Raw genomic sequence first — 9528 nt, forward strand, 5'->3', positions numbered from 1 at the left:
TTCACCTCCCTCAGGAAGCTGTGGTAAAGCACTCACAACTTTGCCTGTCTCCATGAGGCTCTGCAGGCTGCCATTTTGAGCACAGTTGGAGGGCAGCAGTGGCTCAGGTAACAGAATTGTCTTCAGGGCTTCAAGTTCACCAGTTTGGGCAGAGCCTGAAACCAGTGTGCTCCAGTTCCTCTGCTCCCATGTCCACCTGCTCCTCAGAGGTCCCCAGGCAGAGTGCCCACTGGCCTGCACACCACAGCCTTACACACACCACTGCCCAAGAGCAATGGCAGGGCCTGCCCACACACATGGTCCCTGCTGAACCAGCTGGGGACAAAAGCGACAGGGATCTGATTCAGCTCCTTCAGCAGTCACCCTCAGTCTCATATCTTGGTCCTTTAGAGGGACTGCGACTGCCCGCTGCCTCCCAGCTGACAGCCATCTTGGGATGTGGTGACCACAGGGGAAAGAGAGGAGCAGGCCTGTTTCCTGGTGCCAGCACCTCCTCCCTCTGTGGCTGACAGCCCTGGTTAGTTTGAGGCAAGGTCTCAATTCTGGAGCTCCCCTGCCCAAGTCTCTCCTACTCCCCTGGGATTACTAAACTCTGCAGAGCCTAGAAAAGCTGCAGCATAGCACGCGGTCACCTGACCTCCTTGTGTTCTATCTATGGGAAGAGTCCAACCCAGGGCCTCTGAAGGCTCATTGCCACCACTGGACCCCACACTCCTGAAGCCACCGCCCGTGGATGCCCAGAGTGTGAGAACTGGGCTCACAGCCTGTTGGAGACAGCCCAGAAGACCTTCCCTGAGCATCAGCATTGCTTCCAAAGCAGAATCCGGCATTTTCACCTTTGGTCCCCTGACAAACTTGGTCAATGGGGCTCTTCTGCCAGTACACGGACTCGACGTAGACCTGGCTGTGTGATGAGGAGCTGACGTAAGGAGGATCTCTCTCATCCATTTCCCTCAGGGCCTGGTGTTTGGTAGCTTATGCTCTGGGTGGCTCTGTCCCACCCCGTGTTGACAGGCAGAGCAAAGAAGACAATTGTCACTTCAGATGCTGCATGTATTGAATAGAACTGGCTTTTCTTTCACAGTCTTAGGAAGCAGAACTTCAGGCCCTGCTTTCTTTACAGCCACCTCTGCCAGGGCCGGGCCTCTCCTTCCAATCAGAGATTTTCCTCCCCACCCCTGCTCTAGCGCTGTGATTTCCCCCCAGAAACTCCCGCAGAAGGCACATGACCTGTGCTGGACATCTTCTGAATGACATTCAGGGCGAGAACTAGAAATGCAGAGCTCACGTGCGCTGTCCCATCTCTCGGCAAGGACTTCTTTTCCTCTTTCGGTCTCCACTTTCTAATGACCCCGGGCAGTTCCACTTCTCCTTTCTGATCAGTCTGGTAGAGACAGCAGAAGGCTGAGCTGAGGGTGAGTGCCAATGCCCACCATCTCCACACAGTGAAATTGGGGGGACAGCTATGAGTAGATTTGAACTTCCAGAGCTTTGACCATGGATTTCCACCAACCAGACTCTGTCCGAGCCTCCTACCCAAGACAAGGGTGGCTCCCTCAGGCTGGTAGGCCATTGACCCACACTCAAATGCCTCCAGGGCCCAGGCAGGCACTATAAATACGTGAAGCTCACTGGATATAGAACAATTGGGAGTGGTGGGGAGTGCGGCAAACTGAGAAGTGAGTGCTTACCTGCCTAAAGCAGGCAGCTGCCCCTCAGTTTTATCCCATGCTGCCATGTAGGAATTCAAGCCCAGTGCTGCCATAGCTTTCAATTTGTCAAGAAAATCCCCAATCAGAATTTCTACATGAAATCTCCCAATTTTTAAAACACTCTGCATAGCAAACAAAATACGTGGAGCAGGTTTGCCCTTAACATTTGCAAGGCCTGGGGCAAGAGTACAAACAGAGGCCACATACCATACATCTAAATATTTACATATTATAAATCAAGGTTATAAAATATGTTAGTCAGCCCTGGTGTCTAGTGGTTAAGATTCAGCACTCTCACTGCTGTGGCCCAGGTTCATTTCCCGGTCAGGGAGCCACACCACCCGTCTGTCGGTTGTCATACTGTGGCGGCTGCTTGTTGCTGTGAAGCTGAAAGCTATTCCACTGGGATTTCAAATACCAGCAGGGTCACCCATGGTGGACAGGTCTCAGTGGAGCTTCCAGACTAGGACAGACTAGGAAGAAGGACCTGGCCACCCACTTCTGAAAAATGGGTCACGAAAACCCTATAAATAGCAGCGGAGCATTGTCTGATGTAGCGCTGGAAGAGGGGAGGATGGTGCAAAAAGACCTGGCAGGGTTCTGCTCTGCTGTCCACAGGGGTGCTAGGAGTTGGAATCAACTCGACGGCACTAACAACAAAATAAAATATGTTAAACAAAATATGTTCTTTTCTCCTACCTTGACAAATACGTCTCCATAACAACCAGGAAGGTGAGGTTTGGAGTTAGAATTCTTAGACCCTTCAGAACTTGGTATTAGCACAAGGTGGCACAGGGAGAAACAGTCCCCAGACCTCGGCCTGTCCTCTTCTTGTCCCTCTCCTGGCTCCTCCTCAGCGGCCTTATGTTATGTTGGTGGACATACCACCTACAAGACAGGGTTCCCTGCACGTCCCTCCACCACGGACAGCCATCCTCGGCCACCCCTCGGGTCCAGGGGTGCACATACCAGGCCTGGTCTACCCGGGAGAGCAAGTATCGGGGGAAGAGGGCTACAGCTCCTGGAAGCCGGCTCAGGGCCACTCAGGCAGGGGATTCTGGTGTCCTGGGTATGTGCACCACAGTCTAACAGGGGACAGAGGGCTCTGGGTAGGCATGTCCCTTGGGTCCTAAGCACTTCGTGCCCCACGGGAAAGGGTATAGCAGGAGAAGGGCCACGGCCAGTCCCTGCAATGTGGGGAGTCCAGAGCAGGGTCCCCTTTTGCCCGGGTCTGAGGGTGGCACTGCAGAGGCCTGCCAGTTTGTAACTCTGACCTAGGTCACCGAGGTCTCCCTGGAGAGCCCGGGCCAGGGGAAGGCTCCGAGCAGCAAGAAAGCGGCGCAGGCCGCGTCATCGTTACCTGTCACTTAGACGCGAGGGTTCCTGGGGAATCTTTGTTTCCCCACCTGCCATCCTCGCTGTTGACCTCTTACTAGCAGTGTCATTCCCTGAGGCAGCGTCAGAGCAAGTTACAGGAAAGCCAGATTTTCAGTCTGCAGGTCGAGAAGTGTGGGTGGGGAGAGAAAGGGCAGCAAAGGCAACTCAAAGGTCACGGGGTTGCCATCTGCTGGGCCCAGACTTACCGGCAGTGTTTATTGATACCTCCAGCCGGTGCCCCCGTTGTGGCTGGTGCCCCCGTTGTGGCTGCGGCTTTACAGGGAAGGAGCTGCGCCAGCTGGGCGCCCCCCGCTTTTCGGGACAGAGGCCGTCTTCCTCCGCCGCCCTGGCCTCCTTCCCCATCACGGGGTTCGGTGCCCCAAAGCTGCCCAGGAACCGCAAGGGGGAAAAGGGCTGGTGAGCTGAGACCAACACTAAGGTGGCCGAGATTTCATCCTCTTTCGTCTCTGTCAGACGGGACTGGCATTTTAAGAGGCCCTGGGGAGAGCCAGGCCTGACGGAAGGAATGGTGGCTAAGGGTGGCGTTTTAGGCTCTGCAGCAAGTGTGGAGAGGAGATAGTTAGTGCACTTCCTGCCGCGTGGATGACCAGCTGCTGCACTCGCCTCGTGTGGGTGCCAGGGGAATGGGAGCCGGGGCCGGGAAGGGAACAGAGGCACATTCCTCCTAAAATCTTATTTTTCAACTGCTTGCTATGTGATTTCAGTTAATCTACTTCCGGGAAGATAGGCTAAAAACTTGATCCTGGGTTACAGAATCCACCAGCAAGCAGAGACGAGGAGCCCCGTCTTAGAGGAACTCACTAGGGAAACTGGCACAGACTAATTCCATTGCTGCCCAGAAGGTTTGCCTGGCTCCTTCTGGAAGATTCCTGGTGAGAGACCACTGAGCTTGTCACTGTACCTAGAAACCAAGATGAGGAGCAACGGCAGAGACTGACAATTGACCTCTCAAAGCCATTCTCCTCTTTTTCTTCTCTATAGAACCCTCATTTCATCCAGGATGGCAATGTGTCCAGCTCAAAAGATTACGTTTCCCAGACTCTCTTGCAGCTAGAGACGGCCACATGACACAGGCCAATGAGATGTAAGCAGAAATTGCCAAGTAGGGCTTATAGGAAAGCTCCTTAAAAGGTGGGGCCATTTCAGTTGGCACATGCCTTCCTCCTTTCCATCTGGAAGGCAAATGCAATGTAGGAGGTGGGACAACCATTTTAAGACCATGAGACAACCATGTACACAAAGGAGGAAAAGAGATTCTGAGTCCCTGATGATACCACAGAAATGTGATGATGCATGAACTAGAAGGCCTCTCTCTGGGTTTCTTTTAAGTGAAAGTAGAAAAGAGTTTACTTGGTTAAGCCACTATGAGTAGCACTGGTAAGTGCTGCTTACCTCATTCTGTCTAATGTAGAAGCCAAGAGAACAAACAACCAAACAAGGAATTTAAACCACCCCAGCTCGGTGGTTCTCGACTAGGGGTGATTTTGTTCCTCAAGGGACATTCAGCAATGTCTGGAGACGTTTTTGGTTGTTAAAACTTGGGAGACAGATGCTACTGGAATCTAGCGGATAGAGGCCAGGGATGCTGCTGAACATTCTACAACGCACAGGACAGACCCCACGACAGAGAATTATCCAGCCCCAGGTGTCAGTAGTGCAGAGGCTGAGAAACCCTGCAGCTGGCCCTAGTGCTTCCAGAGCACTAGCCCTTAGCCTGCTTCCCTCCCCTGGCTCACTCGTCCATCCTTCCGCTCATGGACACAAACTTGTGTGGTGGCTAGGCTGAAAAACTCAGGTCCGTGAGCACATTTCGCACTTTCCTTATGCTAGGCCTCTGCTCCTGTGCTGTTCTCTCCACCTAGAACGCCCCTGTCATCTTTTCAGTGGTTCTTTAGACGGGGCCCAGGAACCTTCATTTTTAATAGGATTCTCTGGTGCCTCTGATCTAAGTGGCATGAGATGCATGACTTCATTATGCCACATTTATTTTTTTGAAATTCTACCCATTTTTCAAAATCCAACTCAATGACCACAGGGCCTGCCTGGAATGCAGGATGATTTTAGGCGATACTTGGTTAAAACTTATTTACTTTAGTTGGTATCTATTTGTTCTAATAAGTCTAGTGGTTTTCCATTTATTATAATGATACACAGGTTCCTTTACAAATAAATTTTACTTTCATAAAAAAGTGAATCGATTTAAAGAAATATATGCTAAAAATGACAGCTGTTTAGGAAACATCACTCTTGTTAATGTACACAGTATGTAAATATTTGCTTTGTTTTCCATGTTGCTTTTTAATGCACATAGAAGACAAGGAAGAAGGGGTTAAAGACAGATGAATAAAACCTCCCTGTTGGCCAAAACCCACATCATTTACATTCTTCTTTTGTTTAAAAGTAGGTATATTTAGATTTTTAATGCCTAGCTAATATGGGGTATAAAACTAAAGTTTGAAAGCCAGAAGCATCCCTGAAATTTCCCCTTTTTGTTTTCTCTAGAAAACAACCAGGTCTGGAAAGTGAAAAGCATCATATCTCATTTCCCTATCTCGTGGCATTTGAAGATACTGAACTAAACTTTCCAAACCATCTTGCAACGTGCAGTCACAGACATGGGTCCCCATTCCTGGAGACCAGCTCTTTACCGCTGTGCCATCGGAGCAGTGAAATCAGGCTGAGTCACATCAGTACCAGGTCCCGCCCGCATCCCCATTAGCACATCTTCTCTGGGTGAAGTCAGCATTATTCTCCTCAAATGCTTATCAACTGTCTGCTGGCACGTGGCATGACTGGGCTTTAAAAGTTAGTCAATGTGACTATCGAGGTGAAGACCCAAGTCCTTGATGGACCCGGAGGCCTTACATCCTCTGCCCCTCAGCTCATCTCACACACCCTCATTTCCTACACTGGCCCTGTGCCTTTCCCTGATTCTCTATGCTCCCTCCCCCTTCAGAATCTTGTTCATACCGTTCAGCCTCAACTGACCGCTCTTTATCCCATACTCCCCTTCCATCTGGTTAACTCCTACCTTTTCTTCACATATCAGTTTAGGGAAGTTTTGCCCAATTCCCAGACTAGATCCGATCCCCACTATCACATGGTTTCATAGCAACACATACCCTTCCTTCATAATCATTAACAGACTGAAATTTCACATGTATCTGTGTGGTTATTTGGTTAACATTTGTCTCTATTCCTAGACCATAAAGTTCTGTGATGGCAGGACCTTGCAAAGGTTTGGCTCACCTTTGTATTCTCACGTACATTTCTATGCACAGTAGCAAAGAGCCTGCCACACAGTAGGAACTCAATATTTGTTGACTGAACGAATGCAAGGATGGATGGATGGATGGATGGATGGATGGATGGATGAAGGAAGGAAGCACAGTGCCTACTTTCCAGGAATGTATAATCCAGGACAATTCTTATTCTAACAATGGAATACAAGTAACAAAATAAACATTTGACTAACATATGAACAGTAAGAATTAATCAGATTTTTTAAGAGCAGGAATCAAGGGAAGGAACTCATTCCCGTGGAGATGGTAGAGATTGGGGACAGGAGCCCCAGGTGGGGCCGAGGAGGCTAGGGTGGTAAGCTGTGTCTCTTGAGTCACACTGTCATCCGGCTTTTAGTCTTGTACCTAGATGTCACCAACCAGACAGAGGCAAGGACCAGGATCAAAGTAGAAACAAGCTGGAGTCCAGAACAGGGCTCTGTAAAAGGACCTTCACCTCTGTCTGCCTGCCCTCATCAGCCTCTGCTCTATCGCTCCAAGTCTTGCTCCCATGATAACGTACAATGGAAGTTGGCCTGCCTGCCTGCCAAGCTGGCTCTCCATGCCCCCACCCCCTACACACACACACACACACACACACACACGCTCCATAAACCAATCCTCTGACCCAGAAAGGAGAGGTAATGATGATAAAGATAAGACATCCACCCATATCATGGATAAAGCCAGCAGTGGTGACTAACAGTGAACAGTCAAATGACTGTCTGAATAGTCCATTTACTAACCCGTGAGCAAAGGTAGAGACTGTCTGTGTCTTTGTTACTTCTGTATTATAGTGCCCAGCACAGCCGGCACTTAATAACTATTGGTTTCATAAAGGAAGGAAGCAAAGAAGAAAGGAAGGAAGGAAGGAAGGAAGGAAGGAAGGAAGGAAGGACCTCTTATATTCTCAAGGCTTGTCTACTTCAGGGTAAATTTGCCTACAGCTCCCTCAGATATTTGTGTCCCATTGTTCCTGAGGAGGTAGGGGGAACAAGGCTCCCCAAATCCTGGGGAACCAGGCCTGAGTGGGTTGACCTGGTGGCCTCCAGCAAGTTTATAGTACTACTAGGATGGGGATCTAGCTCTGTCTGGTTCTAACCCCTGAGGACTGATGACAGCGTGTCACTGGACTTTGACCTACAACTGGGATGCAGGTGATTAGAGGGGTCATTTTTTGCCACCCAGAATCCATTCCTCCTTCTTTTGGTAAAGCACCCTAATTTCCTTTTCGAGAATTGCCTCTTTCCATGTGTAGGGCTGTCGATCAGTTGCCATGCCTTAGCTGGTGAAGATGCAATCATTTGACCCAGGCTGGGCCAATCAGACTCTTTCCTGGGAATTTGACTCGAGCAGAGCAAAGGAAAGACCCAAAATATAACAGGAGCCCTCCACTCCAACTGTGAAGCCCTGACCAGAGAATCCCTGTGGTGAGAACCGTCCTGATTCCTGCCTTATTCTGAGCCTTGTCTCCAGCCTTCCTTTAGATTCTGTGAGCCACACAATATCCTTCCAGCAAATTCACTTCCTCCTTAAGCCAGCCAGAGTAAGCTTCTGTTAAGAAACCCAAAGCTCAGGAATGATGATTCACACCTGGGTTTCCCAGGAAGCGGGGGAGGGCACTGGATCCTAATTCTCAGGGGCCAACAGGAATAGGCTGGTTTCTGAGAGGTTCTGGGATGCTCCATCAGAAACCAAGCATTCAGCCAGCCTGCGCCAGCCTCTGGCGTGCCTGACCTGGATAAGACCCTTTATTGCTTTGAAAACCATCACTGGGAGTCTGCGACTCGGCCTCCAGGCTGCACTCTCCACCCGCTTTGGTTCACACTGTGTGAAGCCCAGCCAACCTGCTCAGGGGCAATATTCGAAATTCAAGTCTGGCGCCGGCCGGTCAGAACCGACGCTGGAACCGGAGCAGGGTCAAGGCGTGCCCTGCATTGCGGCATGGAGGGCAGTAGGGTGGGGCTACTGACCAGCCAGGATGTAAATATTTTACTCTTTCAACAACGGGACTGCGCTGGGCGCGCCCCATGTGGGTATCAGCTCAGCGCCTATAGGATGTGGGCGCCTCTGAGGGAGGGGCTGTCTCCAGTGGGTGTAACTCTACTCTCCGCAGCCTTCGCTCCCCACCTGTCGCTGCCTGGCCAAGGGCTCTGCACAGAGCTGGTGGTTAACAGACATTCGTAAATAAAAAATAAAAATCCCTAGATAGGAGAAAGAAAATGAAGAGGAAGAGAAGGGGTAGAAGGAGGGAAAGAAGAGGAAAAGTTGGGTCTGTTCTAGAAAAATCACACTGTGAACCTTCCCCCTGCCTTCCCACTCCCCCACCCCAAAATGTTTATCCCTGTGCTTGTTTTAAATAAGCATCAGGGGCACTCTTGCAAGAGGGAAAAAGGCGCAGAATAAGGGCGATGCATGAGAGCGTAAGGGGACTGTGCTGCCTGATCTTGCTGGGGGCAGAGGCGACAGCAGCTGCCATTTATCAAACATTTGCCTCATTGTTCACTCTATTACTTTAGGAACTGTCATTTTCCCCATTTTGCAGTTAAAGGAACAGACTCAAAAGAGGTACATGGTTTGCCCAAGGTCACACAGCGAAGTGTGGAGATGGGGCTCAAACTCACCTTTTTTGCCTCCGAAGCTGGAGCTGTATATGAGGGCTGAGTCCACTTGGGGGAATTTCTGAAGTCCGGTTACAGCCAGGATCCTGGGGACGGCAGCCCTGAGTTGGTGCTGCCACCTAGTGACAAGGCAGAGAACTGTGGACACAAACCTTCCCCTCCCTCCCCCTCCAGGCTCCAGCCCCACACCCCAGCTTGAGAGACCCGCACAGGTTGAGTTCTACCTCTCACAGCCAACTGTTATGTGTTTTGGCAGAAGAAGCTGGGACACAGAGAACTGACTTCTTGGCGTAAGCTGGCACCTCATCAGGCTTCCTCACTGTATCCCAGAGCATAGCTCTGAAGAAATATTTGGTGACTAAATGAATGACCAGGGACGCAAATCTCCACGTCTGGGGACCAACCTGGTCTGCATAGAGAACCTCTGAAGACACGTCACTGTGAAGATCAGGGCTGAGCACATCCAGGTCTAGGGCCAAGACTTCTGCCTCAGTGCAGGTCCTGCACGGCCCCTTT

Source organism: Diceros bicornis, chromosome 24, assembly GCF_020826845.1.
Source record: "Diceros bicornis minor isolate mBicDic1 chromosome 24, mDicBic1.mat.cur, whole genome shotgun sequence".
NCBI classification, from domain to species: domain Eukaryota; kingdom Metazoa; phylum Chordata; class Mammalia; order Perissodactyla; family Rhinocerotidae; genus Diceros; species Diceros bicornis.